Here is a 26,285-nt window from a genome sequence, read left to right as displayed (position 1 = left end):
TCCCTTTTAGTAACGTTTTTGTTATTCTTTGCAATGTTTTTGTCCCTTTTTGCAACGTTTTTGTTACTCTTTGCAACGTTTTTGTCACTCTTTGCAATGTTTTTGTCCCTTTTGCAACGTTTTTGTCCCTTTTTGCAACGTTTTTGTCACTCTTTGCAATGTTTTTGTCCCTTTTTGCAACGTTTTTGTCACTTTTTTTAATGTTATTTTATTTTTATATTTTTAAAATGCTATGAAATTAAATAAAAACACCCAAATTCAATGAAAGTAGTGAACTGATCATTTACTCTACTTGTGAAGAGCGCTGTAAGGAACCATCCACGTTATTTATTTTTTTGACAATTTGGTTGAAAGAAACCCAAATTTCTGATACAGAAACTTTGTGAAAATGGGTCAAATGTGACCCAGAGGACAACAGGAGGGGTAAACTCTCTACGATCTGGACCATATCTCTGATGCTGAGGATGTATGAAGCCAGTAGGTGGAGTTTGAGCTGTCCATGTGTAAGTGAACGCATCACCGGAGTTGGATTTCAGCGCCTGGAGGTCTGAGCGGGCCCGCCTCGCTACGTGGCCGCTCAGTTCGATGCGACAAGTCCGGGCAGGTTCAGGGAATCGCAGGAAGGCACCAACCAAACCAGCAGCAGGCGAGGCCGAAGCAGGGGAAATTAATTAGAATAGGATAGGCTTTATTGTCCCAGAGGGGACTTTGGTCTTGGACATATAAGTAGTGCTACAATCTGTTGCTTCACAACACAAACTGGCAACAGAAAAACCATTCTAAAATCAGCATTAAAACATAAAAGATCATAAGATCAATCATCTTAGGACAGGAAGGAAAGACATAAATGAGACTGTACGGACAATACGACATCGTAAAAAGGGAGTGTAAGAATTAGAGTACCAAAGAGCAAAACGTGCCGGTGTACAGTATTTAATGCACTTTTCCTCTGCTGCGCTAAGATGTACCGTTGGGGTTCAGCAGCTCGACAGACGTCGGGTTAAACGATAACTTAAGTCAGTCTGTTTTACATCTGGGCACGCGGGATCTTCTCCCTGATGGCAGAAGTTCATATTCAGGAAAGGGAGGGTGTAGAGAGTCTGCAGTGATTCTTTGGACCTGCTTGTTTTCTAACAGCTTGCTCGTCCAGGCTCTGTATGGGCTTGTTCTCCTTGAAATCTTGACTTCTCTTAGTACGTCTCTACCTGATGGAACGTGTCCGCTGGCAGCTTCCCATTCATTGTCTACGTGAGCAGCCGGGCAATGCATTCTGGGAGAGCCGCGGCGAGTTTTGAGTAACTGGGCCCTATGTTCCTACAGCCCTATGTTCCTACAGCTCTATGTTCCTACAGCCCTATGTTCCTACAGCCCTATGTTCCTACAGCCCTATGTTCCCAGAGCCCTATGTTCCTACAGCCCTATGTTCCCAGAGCCCTATGTTCCCACAGCCCTATGTTCCTACAGCTCTATGTTCCTACAGCCCTATGTTCCTACAGCCCTATGTTCCCAGAGCCCTATGTTCCTACAGCCCTATGTTCCTACAGCCCTATGTTCCTACAGCCCTATGTTCCCAGAGCCCTATGTTCCCACAGCCCTATGTTCCCACAGCCCTATGTTCCTACAGCCCTATGTTCCTACAGCCCTATGTTCCCAGAGCCCTATGTTCCCAGAGCCCTATGTTCCCACGGCCCTATGTTCCTACAGCCCTATGTTCCTACAGCCCTATGTTCCTACAGCCCTATGTTCCCACGGCCCTATGTTCCCACAGCCCTATGTTCCTACAGCCCTATGTTCCTACAGCCCTATGTTCCCACGGCCCTATGTTCCCACGGCCCTATGTTCCCACGGCCCTATGTTCCCACGGCCCTATGTTCCTACAGCACTATGTTCCTACAGCCCTATGTTCCTACAGCTCTATGTTCCTACAGCTCTATGTTCCTACAGCCCTATGTTCCCACAGCCCTATGGTCCTACAGCCCTATGTTCCTACAGCACTATGTTCCTACAGCCCTATGTTCCTACAGCTCTATGTTCCTACAGCTCTATGTTCCTACAGCTCTATGTTCCTACAGCTCTATGTTCCCACGGCCCTATGTTCCTACAGCCCTATGTTCCTACAGCTCTATGTTCCTACAGCTCTATGTTCCCACGGCCCTATGTTCCTACAGCCCTATGTTCCTACAGCCCTATGTTCCCACAGCCCTATGTTCCTACAGCCCTATGTTCCCACAGCCCTATGTTCCTACAGCCCTATGTTCCCACAACCCTATGTTTTCAAAATTAGGCCTAATTGTTCCCGCATGTCTTTTTTCATGAATTTGTATCAGATTTTATCCCCCTTTCTCCGAATTTGGTAGCCAATTACACCCAACCTATTTTCCAGTAGCAATGGACTACAGATGGAATGTAACCCTAACCCTAACATAGGGCCTAATTTTAAGAAGAATCTTAGAAATGTGGGAACACAGGGCTGCCCCCGACTCGCCACCTCTCAAAAACCCCTTATATTTTTTTAAATCCCCCTTTTTTTCTCTAAAAAAAAAAAAAACCCCCCCCCCCCCAGCTTTAATTTTTTTTTTTACTCTCCCTTTTGGGGAAAAACCGTATTTCTCACATGAAATGCTTTCAGAAACACATTTCAGTCAACTATTTTCCCAAAATCAAAGTAAGTCTCAGAACGAGCCGCCACGTTGGTCTGTTTAGAAACCCCGGGACCAGACAGCCCACCTAAAGCGTTCGTCCAATCAGGTGCAGCCATCGCGGTTGTAAGAGGGCGGAGCCTGTTTTCTTTGTTTGTCAGCGGTCAGTGAGGAGAAACTGATAACTGCTGGTGGCGAGTTCATCAAGCGTCCAATGCTCTCTCTTTCAGCTGCTTTTACTCTCCACCAACTCCTCCACCAGCTCTCTTCAGCTGCACTAATGGTGCGTTCTTTTTGTCCACCGAAGTCGTTTTACGAGTTGTTTTCCGGAGTTACGACCCGGAAGTTGCAAAAGGAACGCCCCCGAGGTCGTATATATACGACTCGTCAAGTCGTCTGAACTCAGAGGACCCCGAGCTCACTTTCAAAGATGGCTACGTCGTGCATCACACGTAGTAAACATTGTGGTTATCTACAATTTTAAGCACTTTTGTCTTTGTTGTAACCAAATGAAGAAGTGGTACACATAGCGCTGTATACTGCTACCTATAGGCATGTCTCTACAGTCTTATTAGGAGTTAAACATAGCGCTGTATACTGCTACCTATAGGCATGTCTCTAGTCTTATTAGGAGTTAAACATAGCGCTGTATACTGCTACCTATAGGCATGTCTCTACAGTCTTATTAGGAGTTAAACATAGCGCTGTATACTGCTACCTATAGGCATGTCTCTACAGTCTTATTAGGAGTTAAACATAGCTGTATACTGCTACCTATAGGCATGTCTCTACAGTCTTATTAGGAGTTAAACAGCGCTGTATACTGCTACCTATAGGCATGTCTCTACAGTCTTATTAGGAGTTAAACATAGCCTGTATACTGCTACCTATAGGCATGTCTCTACAGTCTTATTAGGAGTTAAACATAGCCTGTATACTGCTACCTATAGGCATGTCTCTACAGTCTTATTAGGAGTTAAACATAGCCTGTATACCGCTACCTGTAGGCATGTCCCTACAGTCTTATTAGGAGTTAAACATAGCTGTATACTGCTACCTATAGGCATGTCTCTACAGTCTTATTAGGAGTTAAACATAGCGCTGTATACTGCTACCTATAGGCATGTCTCTACAGTCTTATTAGGAGTTAAACAGCGCTGTATACTGCTACCTATAGGCATGTCTCTACAGTCATTATTAGGAGTTAAACATAGCCTGTATACCGCTACCTATAGGCATGTCTCTACAGTCTTATTAGGAGTTAAACATAGCGCTGTATACTGCTACCTATAGGCATGTCTCTACAGTCTTATTAGGAGTTAAACATAGCGCTGTATACTGCTACCTGTAGGCATGTCTCTACAGTCTTATTAGGAGTTAAACATAGCGTTATATACTGCTACCTATAGGCATGTCTCTACAGTCTTATTATGAGTTAAACATAGCGCTGTATACTGCTACCTATAGGCATGTCTCTACAGTCTTATTAGGAGTTAAACAGCGCTGTATACTGCTACCTATAGGCATGTCTCTACAGTCTTATTAGGAGTTAAACATAGCGCTGTATACTGCTACCTATAGGCATGTCTCTACAGTCTTATTAGGAGTTAAACATAGCTGTATACTGCTACCTATAGGCATGTCTCTACAGTCTTATTAGGAGTTAAACATAGCGCTGTATACTGCTACCTATAGGCATGTCTCTACAGTCTTATTAGGAGTTAAACAGCGCTGTATACTGCTACCTATAGGCATGTCTCTACAGTCTTATTAGGAGTTAAATACCGCCTGATTAGTTATTTTGTAGCTTGTGCAGCTGAAATTGGCTAGAGACGCTCGGTTGCTATATGACAACAATGGCTTTAAGCCGAGTCTTGAGCAGAAAGCAGAGCAGTAGCCTAACGTTAACGTTAATCAAAACGTAATTTTCATGTATCAAACTGTGAAATATATGTGTGTAATATGTCAATAACTGGGTGAATAGAATCCTAAATGTTACTAAAAATGTTACAAAAATCCATCTTTTCTCCGACTCGTAGTATCGTGTGACAAAAAGAACGCAACAACCCGCGCGGTTATTCGTTTTTCGACACGGATGCGACGTCACGCTCGAGCTACTAGTCGCGATTACAAGACAAAAAGAACGCACCAGAAGTTCAACAGCTGGTCTCTCGCTGGGTCTGTCTGCTGTCTGCAGGGAACACTGAAGCTGAATCTCACTTCTCTTATTTGATCTCTCCTGGCTCCTCGCTTGAACTGGAACTTGTTCTGGCCCTCCTTCTTGAAGGAGGGAGGATGGAGGAGCGCTACATTAAATAACATTTACGCAGCTAAGTTTTGGGTTTCAAGCGTTAAGTTTTGAGCCAAAATGACATGGCTGATAGCTAGCTTGTCTTGATGTTAAACATACTGTCAAATTATATTTACTGATTGCCAACCGTACACAATGTTATTGACTTTGAATCTTGCTAGCTTAGCGTTAGCTTTCTGGTTCGTAGTAGGGGTGGGAATCACCAGAGGCCTCACGATTCGACATCATCACGATACTTATGTCACGATACGATATTATTGCGATTTTAAAAATATTGCAATATTCTGCAATATATTGCAATATATTAACTTTTGTCCAACTTCAAATTTTAAATATTTTGGCCCCAAAAGAAAATTTTGTCACCATCAGTATCATTGCGATACTATGCTGTATCGATTCCCCCCCACCCCTAGCTCGTAGCTGTCTAGGCTAAGCGGACTATAAATATCTCCCGTTGCTAAGGCGTGGCAAGTCGTTTCTAAGGCCTGTCCTATTTACTGGAGCAGTGAGCAATGTTTGCATTGCATAAGAACCTTATGGGATGGGAATGATTGTTCCAGGTAATACAAATCAGGATTTTTTAGCTTAGAATTGATATCACGATTCTCTGTCACAATTTTTTTATTGCACACACGAACCATGAGAAAACAAAATAAATCGGCAGTACCAAACATAGATTATTTTTGGCACCTAGAGCACATTGCCCATCACCACAAGCCTGTAAACACAGAGGCTTCAATGAATAAAGGAAATAAAGTAAATACTGGCCATTTAAGTTCAGTAGGCTACCAAAAATAGTGACATATAACACATTGAACTAAATATGGCCCTGATACAGGCTCTATCTGAACTAAATATGGCCCTGATACAGGCTCTATCTGAACTAAATCTGGTCCTGATACAGGCTCAATCTGGACTAAATATGGCCCTGATACAGGCTCTATCTGAACTAAATCTGGTCCTGATACAGGCTCAATCTGGACTAAATCTGGCCCTGATACAGGCTCTATCTGGACTAAATATGGCCCTGATACAGGCTCTATCTGGACTAAATATGGCCCTGATACAGGCTCTATCTGAACTAAATCTGGTCCTGATACAGGCTCAATCTGGACTAAATCTGGCCCTGATACAGGCTCTATCTGGACTAAATATGGCCCTGATACAGGCTCTATCTGGACTAAATATGGCCCTGATACAGGCTCTATCTGAACTAAATCTGGCCCTGATACAGGCTCTATCTGAACTAAATATGGCCCTGATACAGGCTCTATCTGGACTAAATATGGCCCTGATACAGGCTCTATCTGAACTAAATCTGGTCCTGATACAGGCTCTATCTGAACTAAATCTGGTCCTGATACAGGCTCTATCTGAACTAAATCTGGCCCTGATACAGGCTCTATCTGGACTAAATCTGGCCATGATACAGGCTCTATCTGGACTAAATATGGCCCTGATACAGGCTCTATCTGAACTAAATCTGGTCCTGATACAGGCTCTATCTGAACTAAATCTGGCCCTGATACAGGCTCTATCTGAACTAAATCTGGCCCTGATACAGGCTCTATCTGGACTAAATCTGGTCCTGATACAGGCTCTATCTGGACTAAATATGGCCCTGATACAGGCTCTATCTGGACTAAATATGGCCCTGATACAGGCTCTATCTGAACTAAATCTGGCCCTGATACAGGCTCTATCTGGACTAAATCTGGCCCTGATACAGGCTCTATCTGGACTAAATCTGGCCCTGATACAGGCTCTATCTGAACTAAATCTGGCCCTGATACAGGCTCTATCTGAACTAAATCTGGCCCTGATACAGGCTCTATCTGGACTAAATATGGTCCTGATACAGGCTCTATCTGGACTAAATCTGGCCCTGATACAGGCTCTATCTGGACTAAATATGGCCCTGATACAAGCTCTATCTGAACTAAATCTGGCCCTGATACAGGCTCTATCTGGACTAAATCTGGCCCTGATACAGGCTCTATCTGGACTAAATCTGGCCCTGATACAGGCTCTATCTGAACTAAATCTGGCCCTGATACAGGCTCTATCTGAACTAAATCTGGCCCTGATACAGGCTATCTGGACTAAATATGGCCCTGATACAGGCTGTATCTGGACTAAATATGGCCCTGATACAGGCTCTATCTGGTCTAAATATGGCCATGATACAGGCTCTATCTGGACTAAATATGGCCCTGATACAGGCTCTATCTGAACTCCTTGACCATGTCTTAACATAATTAAAACATGGCAATGCCAAATGCTTTCAATTAGTGCTGTCAGTTAAACGCGTTAACGCAAACCCATTTTAACGGCATAATTTTTTTTAGCGCGAGATGAACGATCTTTTTGGCCGAGCAAACTTTGTAGTTTTTTTCACATGCTTTTGAGTGGATGGCGAGCGCGAGACGGCAAAATGGACGCCAATAAGCTTCTGAATGGAAAGTTTACTTTTAAAAAGTTGCCAAATGGTTCCATTGACAAGACCAAAGTGATCTGTGTGTTTTGTCGTTGTGAACTGAGCTATCATCGCAGCACGTCCAGTCTGAAATACCACTTGATGGCCGAGCTCACAGCTGATGGCCGAGCTCACAGCTGATGGCCGAGCTCACAGCTGATGGCCGAGCGCACAGCTGATGGCCGAGCTCACAGCTGATGGCCGAGCTCACAGCTGATGGCCGAGCTCACAGCATGGCGGCACAGCTGATGGCCGAGCGCACAGCTGATGGCCGAGCGCACAGCTGATGGCCGAGCGCACAGCTGATGGCCGAGCGCACAGCTGATGGCCGAACTCACAGCTGATGGCCGAGCGCACTGCTGATGGCCGAGCGCACAGCTGATGGCCGAGCGCACAGCTGATGGCCGATCGCACAGCTGATGGCCGAGCTCACAGCTGATGGACGAGCTCACAGCTAATGGCCGATCACACAGCTGATGGCCGATCACACAGATCACACAGCTGATGGCCGATCACACAGATCACACAGCTGATGGCCGATCACACAGCTGATGGCCGATCACACAGCTGATGGCTGATCACACAGCTGATGGCCGATCACACAGCTGATGGCTGATCACACAGCTGATGGCCGAGCACACAGCTGATGGCTGATCACACAGCTGATGGCTGATCACACTGTGTGAATGACTGCTCCAAGTGAGAATGTTAGCGTGAAATTGAACACTACAGTATATACCAATGTTGTTTTCAATAAAAAAACATTTGCACAAAGCAAGCCGATCCACTTTTCCATGTTGATAAGAGCATTAAAATGAGAAAAAAATAATAAAAGAAAACAAAAGAGATCAAAGGGACATTTAGAATAGATAAAAATGTGCGATTAACTGCGAGTTAACTATGACATTAATGCGATTAACTGCGAGTTAATTATGACAATGCGATTAATCGCGTTTAAATATTTTTATCATTTGACAGCACGAAAAAAAAAATTGAAGTAATTTAAAAATTAAATCGTGAATGCGGGTGAATCGGGATCGCAATTTTATAACGATTTATCGTGCAGGCCTAGCGGAGGCTTCGCGTCGGACGGTTCCCGTCTCGCCGCTGTCCATTAATACCTGACAATGGACTCCTCGTCGGGCATTAACCTTTAAGGCGCCGATATACTTAAACAGCTTTTACCCGGCTGCTATCAGACTACTAAACACCACTAAACTGTGCTTTACTCTGCTAATGTGCAATACTGTTTACAAATTTACAAGTGCAATACATCATATAGTCTCACGGACATATATTCTTATTATATATTTATAGAGCTCTATGTATTATTATGTATTGTGGAAGGAAATCTTGTAAATAAAAGGAATCTTGTATCTTGAATATTTTTAGCGTAATGCGTAGACAAGCAACGACGACGCCAACGGCATTGTTTACATACTTGCCTAACGTATATCCACTAGGGGGCAGATCAGAGCCATAATAACCGTATTTAACCTTTATTTATCCAGGTAAGTCGATTGAGAACAAATTCTCCATTTACAACAACGAGCTGATCACATTCACACAGTTCCACATTCATACCTGGAAGCTGCCCAGTACAACCAAAGTCTGATCTGCTGGGAGCTGCCCAGTACAACCAAAGTCTGATCTGCTGGGAGCTGCCCAGTACAACCAAAGTCTGATCTGCTGGGAGCTGCCCAGTACAACCACAGTCTGATCTGCTGGCCACTGAGATGTTAAGGGCCTTGCTCAAGGGCACCTCAGTGGTGGTAATGAGGGAGGGCTCTTTCACTTTCCCCAACCAGATTTTATCCTGCCGGTCTTGCTTCTTTAACCTCTCTAGGCCAACAGGCCCCATCATCCCCGGCCGACACCAGAAGATATTCCTTGAAGCGTGGAACAGCTGCTGACCTGCCTGTCAGATGATATGCTGCCCCCATGTGCTGAATTGCATCTTGCGGACGCGTAGCGTTAATTTCGGAAGAAATTAACAAACTACGCTCCAAAGAAACGCAGGATACGCTCGGGAGCCATCTTACGCACGCGAACGTGCCTTTACATAGATAATTAAAGCTGCAAGCAGCGATGAAGAGGCCCTCGCCCCCCCTCAGCACGTCGGGGGTACTGGCGGGATGACCGGGTGATTTACTTCAAATTTTGCACACTGCCTCAGCAGAGCACGGGGAACAACTGAGCCCAGTTTCGTCTAATTCTGAATAAATGTTGCAAAGATACGCAACTCTCCCTGTTTCGACTGCCACCTTCACGAAGTCGGTCCTCTACTATAACTTGCGAATTTTTTTAACTATCAAAATTCTTTTGGTGACTTTTTGTCACGAGAGTCAGGCGAGTCTATACGCTAATTTTTGTGCAGATCGGACAATAATAACTACTGATTTCTTATCTTCAAAATGTCTTCGTTAGGTCTGCCACTAGTGATTATTTTCGTGACCAATCCGACCAACAGTTCAAAACCCCAAAAATCTCTATATTTCTATCACATAAGACAAAGAAAAGCAGCAAATTCTGTCATTTAAAAAGCTGGAACCAGATCATTTTTGGCATTTTTAGCTAAACAACTAAAATGTTAAAGCAAGACACTAGGGAAATATTTCACCTACAGATATTACCATTAAACTACCCCGGCTGATTACTCACATTAAGACAAATATTTTTTGTATTACAAGTTCTCTGAAATGATGCAATGAAATGAAGCATTATCCTATTAAATATGCACTCAATTGCATAATTTTCAGAACAGAAATGTGAACACTGGATAACTCCAGGTTCAAAATTCTTCAGAATATAGATAGGACTGAAAGGGGAAAGTTTGGTGTGACTCGTCACACTTTACAATAAAAACATTATAATGATTGTGTAGTGTGTAGTTCTGCTTTTTCCAACAGGCTCCGAATGCAGCAGGATGTTAATTTACTAAAGTAAAGTTGGTGGAGGAGAAAGATGGACACACAAACACACAGATCCCTTAGTCAACCAGAACTAGGTGGGGCCTGTCAATACTCAGTGTGTGTGTGTGTGTGTGTGTGTTTGTTGCTGACAGCAGAGTATAAAACCAAGCCTTGTCTATACACTACAGTCAGACAGACAGGTAGACAGACAGGCAGAGAGGCAGACAGGTTCCTCCAAACTCCCCAACTCCGCAGTCTGCAATAAGTTACTTCCTCTCTTTTTTTTCTCTCCAGCAGAGCAGCGGGAGTTCCGCAGCTCTGTGGCCGCCTCAGAACGCTCCATTCCCGGCCAGCTCTGGCGAAAGGCCCCGCTGGCTGCTGGAGGAGCCGGAGACAAACTGCAAGCTGGAACGCACAGATCTTAGCGGGAGTAAAGACGGACAGACAAACAGCCGCCATGTTGTTCCTTCGGCTGTCTGTCTGTGTCTAATATCAACATTATCATTAACGGAGCTCCTGTCTGTCTGTCCGCCGGTCGCTTCCGCAAACCCAGCCCAGCTCGGCAGGGCACGGCACGGCACGGCACCGGCCTGCCCCCCCTCCCGTCACTATCTGACCCGGTCCGTCCAGGGTGAAGCTACATCGACATGATGGAGGGAAGAAAGAAAAGAAAAGAAAAGGGAAGAAAAAAAAAAAGGAAAAGAGAGAAAGGAAGCGGTACTCACAATCATCCACCCGTCCGCTCCACTGCTCGCTCTCTCTCTCTCTCTCTCTCTCTCTCCTCCACTGTCGGTCTATGTCGCTCCACCAGAGCCGCTCCCTCCTGCCTGACGCTGCACGCTGACGTCAAGCTCGACGCGGTGAACGTCAGCGCTTCCTGGCAATTCTTTCAAAATAAAAGAGAATAAGACAAGATAAACCTTTATTGAAATTCGGTTGTTGCAGCAGCAAAAGAACAGAAGAACAGAAATAAATACAGATAAGTATAGATAGTTACAGAGGTTCATAAACTAAAACAAGAATAGAAACTATACAAGAGTATTTTGAGACAAATTACATGGTAAAGGGGTAAATGGCATGATTATTAGAAGCAGAGTCAACAGGTTTAGGTATAGTGTACACTAGGCTTATCTAAGATATATATTGTAGTATGAATAAGTCAATAAAGCTAGAAGGCATTTTGAAGATGGTAAAGTGACCGGAAATTAATTCAAATCAGAAATTGACCCTAATTAAAAAATATTCAGTCTTGGGTTGTTTTTTTCCTTCAAAATAAAGGCCTTACAGTGACCTTAAAATAATATAAATATTCAAAACAAAGTATTGGTGTACAAGCCGTGACGTGAAAACAGAGCTCATATCAACAAACACAAAATAAAATATTTTGTCACAAAATGTAAAATGTAAAATATATATATATATATATTTTATATAATGTAAAATATATATATAATAATATATATATATATATATATATATATATATATATAATATATATATATATATTATATATATATATATTTTACATTTTGTGACAAAATATTTTATTTTTGTACCTATATTTGTTTAATATTTAGTTAATATTTATATATATATATACATATATATATATATATATATATGTATATATATATATATATATATACATATATATATATATACATATATATATATATATATATATAGGCCTATATAAAAATAAAAGCCTTCCTGATGTTTTCATGTTCACACCAATTTAAGAAATTTAAAGTGCCTCAGTCAGAAACCGAACAAATAACCACACTGACTTCTATTTCCTTCACTGTTGCTATTCTATTTTGACAATTTAGTCATCAATGTTATGCTTTAATTTTGTAGGCGGTGCACACTTTGCATCCGGTTTCGCTCTAACGTCGTCACATTTTGGCTCTACGTTCTTTTTTCTTGTGACGTTTCGGCCTTGCTCTCAGCTGCTTCCTGCAACACCAATGACGACTGTTACTCAAGTACCAACTCAAAGTAGCCTATACTTGTACTTTACCTGAGTATTTCCATGTTCTGCTACTTTATATTTGTACTGCACTACATCTCAGAGGTAAATATTGTACCTTTTACTGCACTACATTTGTCTGACAGCTTTAGTTACTTTTCAAATGACAGTTTTTCCTCCCCTTCCTGTCCAGTGAAAACCAGGTATCTCCAGATGTGCTGATGTTGAATGTTTGTGATGAACTGAAGGATGACGTCTTCCTTTATGTGTTGAGAAAATTATAATTAAAGTCTTTAAAAAGCTTCTTGGATCAGCTGGAAAAAAAAGCAGTTGAAAACAGGGCAGGGTTTTTCTGACACCATGAAAAGATTTTTAATCTTTTTAGAGATACGTGGTTCCCACAGGACGGCCACGCTACAAACACACGATGATCTTATAGACCATGATGCATTGCTGCAGATTAACACTACCCCAACAGTATATAAAGGAGTTAAAATGACCTCAACCTTAAACATCTACAGCAGGAAAATGCAACATGCCAGACATGGGCGACTCGAGTCCAGTCTGACTCGAGTCGCCAATTTGAGGACTTGAGACTTGCTTGACTTACACTGATAAATGACTTGACTTTGACTTGAGACAGATGACTTGAAAGGACTTAACTTTTTATTAATGTAATAGCCTAACGTGGGCCAGTCTCTGACACTAAGGCCTATATAAAAGAGACTTCAGATACAGTATTAGGGGACCACTAAGGTCTATATAAAAGAGACTTCAGATACAGTATTAGGGGACCACTAAGGTCTATATAAAAGAGACTTCAGATACAGTATTAGGGGACCACTAAGGCCTATATAAAAGAGACTTCAGATACAGTATTAGGGGACCACTAAGGTCTATATAAAAGAGACTTCAGATACAGTATTAGGGGACCACTAAGGTCTATATAAAAGAGACTTCAGATAGAGTATTAGGGGACCACTAAGGTCTATATAAAAGAGACTTCAGATACAGTATTAGGGACCACTAAGGTCTATATAAAAGAGACTTCAGATACAGTATTAGGGGACCACTAAGGTCTATATAAAAGAGACTTCAGATACAGTATTAGGGGACCACTAAGGTCTATATAAAAGAGACTTCAGATACAGTATTAGGGGACCACTAAGGTCTATATAAAAGAGACTTCAGATACAGTATTAGGGGACCACTAAGGTCTATATAAAAGAGACTTCAGATACAGTATTAAGGGACCACTAAGGTCTATATAAAAGAGACTTCAGATATAGTATTAGGGGACCACCAATACCTATATAAAAGAGACTTCAGATACAGTATTAGGGGACCACTAAGGTCTATATAAAAGAGACTTCAGATACAGTATTAGGGGACCACTAAGGTCTATATAAAAGAGACTTCAGATACAGTATTAGGGACCACTAAGGTCTATATAAAAGAGACTTCAGATACAGTATTAGGGGACCACTAAGGTCTATATAAAAGAGACTTCAGATACAGTATTAGGGGACCACTAAGGTCTATATAAAAGAGACTTCAGATACAGTATTAGGGGACCACTAAGGTCTATATAAAAGAGACTTCAGATACAGTATTAGGGGACCACTAAGGCCTATATAAAAGCATCCAAAGAGCACCATGTCATGGGACCTTTAAGTATATTTAGCTGATACAACTTTCACTGAAGTAAGTTATTGAATGCAGGACTTTTACTGTACTGGAGTACTTTCAGAGTGTGGGATTAGTAATTTTACTGCAGTCAAGGTAAACTACTTAAATGCTTCTCTAGCTGACCCAGTTATGTCACAGTGAAACAGCGTCTTTTGCTTCAGTAATGTGATGAAGTGAAACCAAATACATATTTCATTGATTGTTAATTCAATAAGGCGTCTGATGCTGATATGTTGCATGTTGTTCAGCTCATCTGTTTTTGTCAGAGATACATATACACACATATACAGTATACTGGTAGTGCATGAGGTCATGTTGCTGATTATACTTACATACTTTTACTTTGGTAAGGTTTTGAATGCAGGACTTTTACTCGTTGAGTATTTTCAGAGTGTGGTATTAGTACTTTTACTGCCGTAACATCATGACTTTTGCGTAAACATACACGCCACTTTCCTAAAGCCAAGTGGCGCATTTTGAGCTATCCACGTGTACGTCTACGCTGTGTACAGCGGACGGCTAGCCTACAAATCTAGACGCACCCTAGTGGCAGCAAATTTATTTTGCAGCCAGGGTCAGTCTAGGCACTCTCCGTTGGCTTGCGAGCTGGAAAAACCAAATTTTGGTCAGGCCAATCACATCGTGTATAGAGTGGGTGGGCGGGGCTTATGGCTGCTGCTGCTGCTGGTGAACAGCTGGTCTTCTGGAAGACTTGGAGTTCAGCTTTTCTTTGAGAAAAGAACAAAGAACGGCACTGAAGTCATTCTTAAAAAAGGGAAGATGTGTTCAGAGTTTAAAGTTTAATCTATCAACTAGCTCCGCTACCTTCTTCGTTGCTCTGATTGGTTGGAGCGCTATCCTATTGGTGCAGAGGGAATTTGAAAGACAAGCGTTTATCCCGCCCCTTGCATTGAGCCCTGACCAATGGGGAGTTCCCAGACCTCAACATCTGGATGTTGGGTCTGGCTTGTCAGAGGCTAGCGGACGGCAGTCTGCAACGTCACAGCGTAAACATACACGCCACTTTCTAAAGCCGCGTGGCGTGCTATCGCGAGGCTACGTGCTATCGCGAGGCTACGTGCTATCGCGAGGCTACGTGCTATCGCGAGGCTATAGACACGACACGATCCCCGCTCTCCTGGGTGAAAGTCCTGCAATCGCAAGGTAGCGTAAGTCAACGGAGGCCAGGCGGCGTTGATGAACACGCTAAAGAGCGAGTATGCGTCTGGACAACACGCCACTAATGGCGTACGAATTGGCGTGTCGTACACACGCCACTTCATGAGATCGGTCTGGCCGTGGAGGATCTGAATACTCCGCTCACAGCTAGAACTCTGCTTTCCAGTCCTCCATTCCTCTCGCAGCCTGAAACCAACTGGTGGAGCGGTCCCACTGCATCTCAACGTCTCACTGTAGTTAACTCTGCTGGTGAGGTCATGTGATGTGTCATGTGATGTCATGTGATGTGTCATGTGATGTCATGTGATGTGTCATGTGATGTGTCATCTTTTCCTGCTCACGCTGGAGGTCAAAGGTCAAAGCGACTTCTATGGTCATCAAAGACAAAACATTAAAGCTAGAGAAGTTACTCTGTGTGTGTGTGTGTGTGTGTGTGTGTGTGTGTGTGTGAGAGAGAGAGAGAGAGAAGATAGTGTTTTGTGTAGGTGTGTTGTATGTGTGTGTGTGTCTGTATGTGTGTGTGTCTGTATGTGTGTGTGTGTGTGAGAGAGAGAGAGAGAGTGTGTGTGTGTGTGTGTGTGTCTGTATGTGTGTGTGTGTCTGTATGTGTGTGTGTCTGTATGTGTGTGTGTGTGTGAGAGAGAGAGAGAGAGTGTGTTTGTGTGAGTCTGTATGTATGTGTGTGTGTGTGAGAGAGAGAGAGAGAGAGAGAGAGAGAGAGAGAGAGAGAGAGAGTGTGTGTGTGTGTGTTTGTGTGTGTCTGTATGTATGTGTGTGTGAGAGAGAGAGAGAGAGAGAGAGAGAGAGAGAGAGTGTGTGTGTGTGTGTGTGTGTGAGTCTGTATGTGTGTGTGTGTGTGTGTGTTTTGTGTGTTTCTCGAGGCGTGTTCCCATCAACACGCTCCGACATGCTCAGTTGCTCTCTGACTCTGCAGTAGGACACACACACACACACACACACACTCACACTCACACACATACAGAGTCACACACACTCACACTCACACACACACACACACACACACACACACACACACACACACACACACACACACACACAGTGTTTACTACAGTCAGAGATACGGGGTGGTAAAGACACACCCAAACAGGAAGGAGTCACCAAGAATAGATTCGCACCCACCCAACCAGCTTCCCTTTCACTGACACACACTTCCTGTATGAGTGTGTGTTTCTTAAGTGTGTTCAAACATGAACTTCAGTAAACGTATGAACAGCTGTGTGTTACAGTAAGGTGTTTCCTGCCAGTGTGTTCCTCTTCTAGCTCATTTATACGTTACATGTTACTGCCGTACACGTCGTCTATTTTAAAATAAACGTGACCGTAAATAAAATGAACATCATGCTGTGTTGAAGGAGACACGAAACTAGCGATCGAGACCATAAACTCCATATGAAAATGTTTTTTACTGAGCAGGGCTGCTCCCTCTTAGTGGATTAGTCGACTAATCGCTCGTTTTGGTCTTAGTCAGCTTATTTCTTTAGTCCATTAGTCACGTTTTATGAATCAAGAATTAAGGGTTGACATTTTACCTTACAGATATCACCGTGAAACCTACTTTGATTACTTTCATTAAAGGCAATTATTTGTTGTATTACACGTTTTCTGAAATGTTTAAAATATGCAAAGGAGGCGTCGTCTTATTCAATATGTGCATCCTTTTGCGCGACTCTTTGCGGAGAAACTCAGATTTGCAGATCTGTCGATTAAATCAACTAATCGATTAGTCGATACAATTGAACGAGTCGACTAAGAATCTCTTCAGTCGAGCACAGCCCCCTAATTACTGAGGTAATAAATCTAGTGAGAAGTAGGCTCATTTTCTCAGAGACTTCTATAGAAACAGACTTGTTTTTTGGAGCCAGTGGAGTCGCCCCCTGCTGGAAGTTAGAGAGAACGCAGCTTTAAGAAGATTCAGCTTTGGCTTCACTTCTCAGACCCAAAAGTTGCCGCTTTGGCAGAATATTCATGTTTTTTAAGTTGATGTGTTGAACTCAACCCCATCTTTTTAAACTATAGCCTACATTTAAAGGTGCTCTAAGCCATGTTGGGTGACGTCACCTCTTGTTGACGTTCGAAGTATAGTATTGTTTTTACAGTGTGTTCAGGGGACAGGCAGCTAGCAGACAGTGAGGAGCAGAGGTGTATAGTCCAGGTGCCAGAAAGTAGAAATCCTGTCCAGCAGCTGTCCCAACCATCACTAAACCAGCTCCTCTACCAGGTAGATGAGCTCGTTAGTGAAAACACCTGTTCTAGATGTAGAGGCAGATCCAAAAACATGGCAGGATTTTTACTTTCTGGCACCTGGACTATACACGTCTGAATTTCAGTATTTGTGATGGTAGTTTTGTAAAGTAGATTAGAATTGTATTCTAAAGTACAGTTGCTGATATTTTAATTTGAAAAGTCTGTGTACTGCATCCATGTCTCGTTTGGAAACTACTGTATACCGTCTAAGATATGTTGGTTGCTGAACAGACGTGTATAGTCCAGGTGCCAGAAAGTAAAAATCCTGCCATGTTTTTGGATCTGCCTCTACATCTAGAACAGGTGTTTTCACTAACGAGCTCATCTACCTGGTAGAGGAGCTGGTTTAGTGACGGTTGGGACAGCTGCTGGACAGGATTTCTACTTTCTGGCACCTGGACTACACACCTCTGGTGAGGCAGCTAGCAGATAGTGAGGAGATGTTTTTTACAGTGTGTTCAGAGGACAGGCAGCTAGCAGATAGTGAGGAGATGTTTTTTACAGTGTGTTCAGAGGACAGGCAGCTAGCAGATAGTGAGGAGATGTTTTTTACAGTGTGTTCAGAGGACAGGCAGCTAGCAGATAGTGAGGAGATGTTTTTTACAGTGTGTTCAGGAGACAGAAAGCTAGCAGATAGTGAGGAGATGTTTTTTACAGTGTGTTCAGAGGACAGACAGCTAGCAGATAGTGAGGAGATGTTTTTTACAGTGTGTTCAGGAGACAGACAGCTAGCAGATAGTGAGGAGATGTTTTTTACAGTGTGTTCAGAGGACAGGCAGCTAGCAGATAGTGAGGAGATGTTTTTTACAGTGTGTTCAGATACAGATAGTGAGGAGATGTTTTTTACAGTGTGTTCAGATACAGATAGTGAGGAGATGTTTGCTGTATGTGACAATAAATGTTGTAGCCTAAAAAAAGCGTTACATCGCTTAGAGCAGTCATTAATTGCAACAACTGCATCTTATTATCATTATATTTCCACATCCAGCAACACCATGGTTCATTAGGAGCCTTTCTGTTTATGTCACCTGATGAATATCAGTCCAATATTTTCTTGCTCTTTCAGCTGTTTGTGGTCTCCACCATCTCCAGAGGGAAATACCAGGCTCTGCAGCTGCTTAATCCTCCACTAATCAGTTCCTCTTACCAGAACATTGTTACAAGCACAGCCCGGTAATACATGACACAGTAAGGAGTTGGAAACAGATATCAAAGAACTTCAAACTCAGAGCGATCTCTCTCTCTCTCTGGTTGCCAGTAGCAGCAAACCCTTCCTTCTCTCCTTCGATATGTGGAAATAACTCTGTGTTCGTAACGTAGGTGATTTATATATAGAAGGATCATTTGCATCTTTTCATCAGCTGCTACATATAAATATGGTTTACCCAAACACCATTTATTCAGATTCTTTCAAGTAAGAAATTATGTTGCCGTTTTTTAGCAGTTTGCAGATTATCTGTATCTAAGTTTTATTTGCCTGATAACCTAGGTACTGTCAGGGCACGCCCTCATACTCTGCTTCTGACTGGCTAGTAGTCCTTACCTAGGTACTGTCAGGGCACGCCCTCATACTCTGCTTCTGACTGGCTAGTAGTCCTTACCTAGGTACTGTCAGGGCACGCCCTCATACTCTGCTTCTGACTGGCTAGTAGTCCTTACCTAGGTACTGTCAGGGCACGCCCTCATACTCTGCTTCTGACTGGCTAGTAGTCCTTACCTAGGTACTGTCAGGGCACACCCTCATACTCTGCTTCTGACTGGCTAGTAGTCCTTACCTAGCTACTGTCAGGGCACGCCCTCATACTCTGCTTCTGACTGGCTAGTAGTCCTTACCTAGCTACTGTCAGGGCACGCCCTCATACCCTGCTTCTGACTGGCTAGTAGTCCTTACCTAGCTACTGTCAGGGCACGCCCTCATACCCTGCTTCTGACTGGCTAGTAGTCCTTACCTAGCTACTGAGCATGTGCGACTCCCAACAAAGATGGAACAGAAGTGAGAGGTCTCACTCTGTAGCTAAAACATAAACCATGTAAACCTGTTTCTTATATAACCTCTAAATACAATTATGAAGCTGAAAATGAGCATAATATGAGCTATTTAAATAATAGCTTTGATTATTCAAACAAAGTTTTGTGTTGGGAGTTTGTAACATTCTAAAATCTTAATTCTGACTTAAAGTGATGGTTCGGAGTAATTTCACCCTAGGGTCCTTTGCACCATGACCTCGAGCCAAACACCCCCCAGAAGCTTTTTTCACCTGGATCGAACATTGGGAGCGTTAGCGTAGAGTAGCGTTAGCCGCTGAATAGCTTAGCGCAGGGGGTAATGGATCCAGTGATGTATCTCGTAAGTTACCCCACTAATAATGCCCGAAATGATACCAAACGTCTACAGTAGTACATATAGGTTATGTACTCATAAAACGATGGATTGTAAAGTTTGTAAGTACACCAGAAGTTTATGAACACTTGCCTGCTCTCTTCAGCTCTCTGCTGTTGCTGCTACCTGCAGTTAGACGAGTGCTTAGGGACCGTCTACAAATTACTACACCGAAAAGAGATGCAACAAAAATATTTATTAATTCAATGATTAAATAAGGTAATGTCTCCAAACTTACCTCAATTATTACTTGTCTCCTGCTAGTTATACTACAGCACTTACTTTAAAAAATAAGTTAAATTAATAAATATTTTTGTTGCATCTCTTTTCGGTGTTGTAATTTGTAGACGGTCCCTAAGCACTCGTCTCACAGCAGCAACAACAACAGCAGAGAGCAGAAGCCAGCAGGCAAGTGTTCATAAACTTCTGGTGTACTTACAAACTTTACAATCCATCGTTTTATGAGTGCATAACCTATATGTACTACTGTAGACGTTTGGTATCATTTCGGGCATTATTAGTGGGGTCATTTAAGAGATACATCACTGGATCCATTAGCCCCTGCGCTAAGCTATTCAGCTGATAACGCTACTCTACGCTAACTCTCCCAATGTTAGACCCAGGTGAAAAAAGCTTCTGGGGGGGGTGTTTGGCTCGAGGTCATGGTGCAAAGGACCCTAGGGTGAAATTACTCCGAACCATCACTTTAAAGATTTTCATTTTCACTGTAAATGCATATCGGTTAACCGGTTTAATTAACCACAAATGATCGGTATCTGCCGTGAAAAAACAGTTTCAGTCGATCCCCACTATGTTCACCAGCCTCCAGTCTCCAAGCGTGGCTAAAAAAACTTAAAAACGTATCAGAGAAATAAACTTGAACAGCTTTGACAGCTTTTTCCTCTGAAAACAGCACGCTGAGAGCGCTGAGAGTGACCCAGAGCAGTGAAAGCAATGAGCTATACTATATATATATATATATATATATATATAAACTATAAAGCTCGGTAAAGACTCAGCGGACAGTTGGGCTCAGTGACATCGAGTCTCCACCCATCAAGACAGAATACATCAACCAACTTCAAAAGGAGCCGGAGATGATCAGCATGTCAATGATCAGCCAGGCTGTAACACACCAACTCATCAATTCAGCTGTCGCTAGGAGACCAGATAAATCGTTTTTTTGTTTGCTGCCCTAACGAGTTTCTGCCTCGCCGAAGCAGCCAATCAGAGCAGAGCTTAGCACTCTGGGACAGGACGCTGTTTATTTTTATTCTAACCTGCATGTGTCGGGAGGTCACGGCAGCACTGGAAGCTCGTTTCAAAAGAAAAGAAAAATCTAAATCATGATCTGATAGAAAAGGAAACATCAGCTGTTACCAGGGGCGACACAAGCAGTCACTCTAGGGCTGTGCAATTAATCAAAACGTAATCGTGATTAGGATTTCGGCTCCCAACGATCACAAAAACAGAATAATCGAGAAAAACAATTATTTAGCTCATTACGTTTTGCAAGTAAGATGAAAAAATAAAGTTTAAATAGATAAAGTATTGAGGCAAATTTCAGTTGTATGTGTTTTATTTTACTGTTGATTTATTGAACTTTTTTCACTGTTTTTTAAAGTTCAATAATTGCAACATCTTTCCAGAAGTCAACGAGTAATTGTTTTAAATGATCGTGATTTCAATATTGACCGAAATAATCGTGATTATATTTTTTTCCATAAATCGAGCAGCCCTAAGTCACTCTGCTGAACGCTCAGAAACAGCCCCCCCACCCTCACACTGAACAGTCAATCATCACTGTTCTGCTCACCTACCTCATGCATATTTCAATCTTACAATTACAATATTGTTAATAATATATGACCATTGCACCGAACTGCCTTGCACTATATTTATATTTAAATCTTAAATCTCAGACTATACTGATATTGCAATATTCCTTCCCTCTCTTCAATTGTTACTGTATATTTTTTTGTAAATTAGTAAATTCTATTGTATTGTTATACTGTATACTTAACAGTATTTTTTTTTATATTTCTTACTGTCCTTTCAGTTTTCATTCTTTATATGTTATCAGTGAATCAGTGATGTTATCAGTGAAGACACTGATCATCAGTGTCTTCACATAGATGAAGGTCATTAATAATCATATATAACTATCATTAATCATTAATAATCATATATAACTATCATTAATCATTAATAATCATATATAACTATCATTAATCATCATATATAACTATCATTAATCATTAATAATCATATATAACTATCATTAATCATCCTATATAACTATCATTAATCATTAATAATCATATATAACTATCATTAATCATTAATAACCATATATAACTATCATTAATCATTAATAATCATATATAACTAAAGGCAAACTGAGCAAATGTGTTATTTCAGAAGAGTGTATCAAACTGGTAGCCCTTCGTATGACTCAGTACCCAGGAAGTAGCTCTCAGTTTAGAAAAGGTTGGTGACCCCTGGTCTTAAGTACATAATTCCATATGTGTTCATTCATAGTTTTGATGCCTTCAGTGAGAATCTACAATGTAAATAGTCATGAAAATAAAAAGGAAACGCATTGAATGAGAAGGTGTGTCCAAACTTTTGGCCTGTACTGTAGACCTGTTGCAGTCAGTACTGCCGACGTTGTCTTTGCTGTAATCAGATCAGAATATATTCATGTTTAACATGGTATCTCATTCTATCAATGGGAAACATCCACGTGTCCAGACAAGGCTAGCAGCAGCAGCAGCAGCAGCGCCGCGTCAGACATGTTTCTGGTGTGTGAAGACGTAGAAAAATCCACGCAACAGAAACGCCACGCTCACACCACGCAGCCAGTGTGTAGCCGGCCTAAGTCTGCAACCTTGTTTTAGCCTGTGGGGAAAACAGGGCGCTAAATGTAGCGATGGCGCCAGATGACCCGATGCCCAGAGAGCAGCGTCCAGCTCAGCCCCAACTGGGGGCGATACCAAGGAGACAGGATGTTATTCCTCTCTTTTAAAAAGGTAGCCTATAGGGTTATGTTTGGCAATGATACTCAATACAGGAAACATGAGAATGCACATTTTGATTTATTCTTCAGCTTTTCGTTTCTCTTTTAAAAGTGTTGTTAATGGCCACAAGTGAATGATTTATTTCTGCCATTGACCGACAGATTTCGGCTTGTTTTCCCCCCCCAGCCCCTCTGCTGTCAGGAGACAGGGTGGGGTGCTGGTCCAGCACGGGGGGGGGGGGTGGGGGGGGCGGGGAGGACACGCGCTCTCCCTCAGCTGTTGCCTGGCTCTGACTCATGAAAAGAACATGAGTAAAATAAAAGACACTGCATAAACTCCACTACTGTGTGTGTGTGTTTTTTTTTTAAATATAGGTAGGTGTTAGGCCTAAGAGATTGCAGTATAAGCCTGTATATTACTATTAGGACTATAGCATACATATGTCAAGGATGTATAAATTAAATAAACTTCAGCTGGAGTCCGATTTACTACGGCAGCACTGTTCCATTCCTCATTCTTTCTACAGCCTTTAATACCAGTTTTCAGGCTGCCGAATAGTACACACCTACCGGAGATATCAGAGTTTCAGTCTCCACCTCCGAAACGTGCCGATTCGCAGCCGGATTACGTCTCGCCGTGCCGTAAATTGTAGGGGCGAGGCCCCAAAACCGAGAATATATTTAAATTACGGTCTTATCCAGCCGCTGCATTTATCAACGTACAGTACAGGCCAAAAGTTTGGACACACCTTCTCATTCAATGTGTTTCCTTTTTATTTTCATGACTATTTACATTGTAGATTCTCACTGAAGGCATCAAAACTATGAATGAACACATATGGAATTATGTACTTAACAAAAAAGTGTGAAATAACTGAAAACATGTCTTATATTTTAGATTCTTCAAAGTAGCCACCCTTTGCTTTTTTTGATAACTCTGCAAACCCTTGGTGTTCTCTCAATGAGCTTCATGAGGTAGTCACCTGAAATGGTTTTACCTTCACAGGTGTGCTTTGTCAGGGTTCATTAGTGGAATTATTTCCCTTATTAATAAAAAAGTAAAGGGTGTACATAATTCCATATGTGTTCATTCATAGTTTTGATGCCTTCAGTGAGAATCTACAATGGAAATAGTCATGAAAATAAAGAAACACATTGAATGAGAAGGTGTGTCCAAACCTTTGGCCTGTACTGTACGATCATTCTTACGCTCCGATTGGTGCGATACCAAGTTTCACGAACCACCCGTGAAGCCTGCCGTAAGAGGATTTCTGCGTTCGTATCTGCGCTGGTTCCTACGTTAGGTTGATAAATCAGGGCCAATTTGAATTAGGATTTAAACTTTTTGATTTTAAAGCCACTAGATGCCAGAATAGAAGGGTACTTTCCAACAACAGTTTGAGCAGTGTTGCCAAGTCCGCTTATTATGAGCGACTTTGGGCTTGTTTTTCTGTAAAGTCGCTTCCAAATATTTTTTTTGGGCTTGTTTCTAAAGTGTATTTGCTTATTTGGGCTTGTTCCCAGCTCCATAATAAGCTGCCAAGCAGATATTTTCTATAAGTTATTTAAACGTAGGAGTTTGTCTTGCCTGTTTCCTCTGTCCCTCCCCTCTCCCCATACACACAGGAGACCGCAGTTTCTTTCCCCACCCACATCCTGCTTCTAATTGGCTCTGACCCAGATGGCAACGAGTACTAGCCAATCAGAGGCCGAGCACGGAAAATCTGTTGTTTTTTTTCTGTTTAGGAAAACGTCAGTGAGTGACGTTTAAATGAAAATACAGTGACTGGACTGTAGGAGAGTTTTTGGAGGGACAAATGCCCGGGACAAAGTGGGAGATCTGAAGGGTCTCGCAAGATCTGGCAACACTGAGTTTGAGTTTTCTCAAGAGTTTACAAAAAGCCCGCATGCTTTAGCTTTACCTTCGGTGTTTTGTGTCCATAACTCCGTCACGGGGAAGGCAAAACGTTGCCACACCGGTGACCTCAGGGGAAGCAGGAGGATTTTTCCAGTTCTGCCGTTTCTCCGTCATCTCCGACTCCGGCAGTGGCCACGGTGTCTGGAAGAGAGCAGCTTCAGGCTACCGCTAAGCTAACGTTACCTTGTGTCTTTAGCTGCGTGCTACTAGCCGGTAAGCTCCAAGTGTCCCTGAAGTGGTCCCTCCTTCAAATTTTAGAACTAGTACACACAAAGGATGTGACCCGGTCAACAGCCTTCATTAATTAATTATCTAGCTAGTTAACACTGCTGAAAAAAGGCACAAATTGAAGGTATTTCTTACAGTGAGAAGAGGCCATTGAATGAGAGAGAAATAAATACTCTGGGAATCACCGATCGAGCTCTCGATTTGGATAGTCAAAATCAAAAGCTTATTTCGATTGATTTTTGATTTTAAATCTAAATGGTAACACCCCTAGTGCGGACACAAGAAGAAATAAGACAGAAAATAAGAATGAAGGCAGGCAGAAATGGACCTTTTTTTTATTTTTCTTGGGCGATAAACAACAGTGGATTGTCCTGACCAGACCGAACCGAACCAGGTTACACCAGACTGGACCCGGTTTTACCGGATCAAACCAGACTGAACCAGTTTTTTTGGGGGGCAGACTGTAACGGGTACAACAAACAGAACAATCAGAGTATTGTTACTTTGTGTTACACACTGTGTTAACGGTCCGGTCCGGTCAGGTTGGACCTGGTCCAATAATCTCTCCTCCTCCCTTCAGAGCGCTGAAAGGAGCGAGAGGCGCGTCTATTGAATCAGGGGAAACAAAAGAAGCTGATTGGTCCACAAACAGTTAACCCCGCCCACCCGTCGCCGTCGTCGCCCCCCTCCCCCCCCAAGCATCCTATTGGTTGCCTACATCATTCGCAAAAAAAACAGAGCGAGCCCTTCTCCCATTGGTCACCGCAGCCTCAGGCAATAAAAGGCCGTTTTCCCATTGGTCAGTTTTGATAACACGCCAACTCAGTCAGTCAGTCACTCAGCAGCGGCCAATCAGGTTACAGTACAGTACCTGTGGAACCTTCTGGAATAACGAAAAGAAAAAGAAAAAGAAAATAGAAGAATGATGATGAACAGGGAGATCAGCCAATCAGATGACCTCGCTAGAAAAACAAAAACAGGAAGTGGGAGGAGCTTCCAAGCTTCATATGGAACTTATTTTTCTGGATTTTTTTTTTCTGGATTTTTTTGTACTTTCGTTTTTGTCCTTTTTTGTCCGTGTGTTCGCCGTACGTCTCTTTCTTTTCTCTTCCAACAGCTGATTTCAGTGCAATGCATCATGGAACGATCGATCGCTAGGAGAGGGTGTTTCACTACGAGTGTGTGTGTGTGTGTGTGTGTGTGTGTGTCCTGTTGTCATGGAAACATGCTGCAGGGTTAGCGCTCCAGCAGCTGGGGGGGAGGGGTGGGGGTGGGTGTTGTGTTGCCATGTTGCATCGTG

At 42.5% G+C, this 26,285-nt stretch overlaps 1 protein-coding gene across 1 annotated transcript in view; it reads right to left on the bottom strand.

The window, feature by feature from the left end:
* Nucleotides 1-11,175, bottom strand: part of LOC120553144 (ras-related protein Rap-1b-like) — a 24,554-nt gene extending 13,379 nt beyond the window's left edge. Inside the window, exon 1 of the mRNA XM_039791233.1 lies at nucleotides 11,064-11,175. The gene's annotated coding sequence lies outside the window, so the exon portion shown is untranslated. The remainder of the gene's footprint in view (nucleotides 1-11,063) is intronic.
* Nucleotides 11,176-26,285: the final 15,110 nt, after the last annotated feature.

The sequence above is a fragment of the Perca fluviatilis genome, chromosome 23 (genome assembly GCF_010015445.1).
Source record: "Perca fluviatilis chromosome 23, GENO_Pfluv_1.0, whole genome shotgun sequence".
Lineage (NCBI taxonomy): Eukaryota > Metazoa > Chordata > Actinopteri > Perciformes > Percidae > Perca > Perca fluviatilis.
This window is presented reverse-complemented; position numbering and strand designations above follow the sequence as displayed.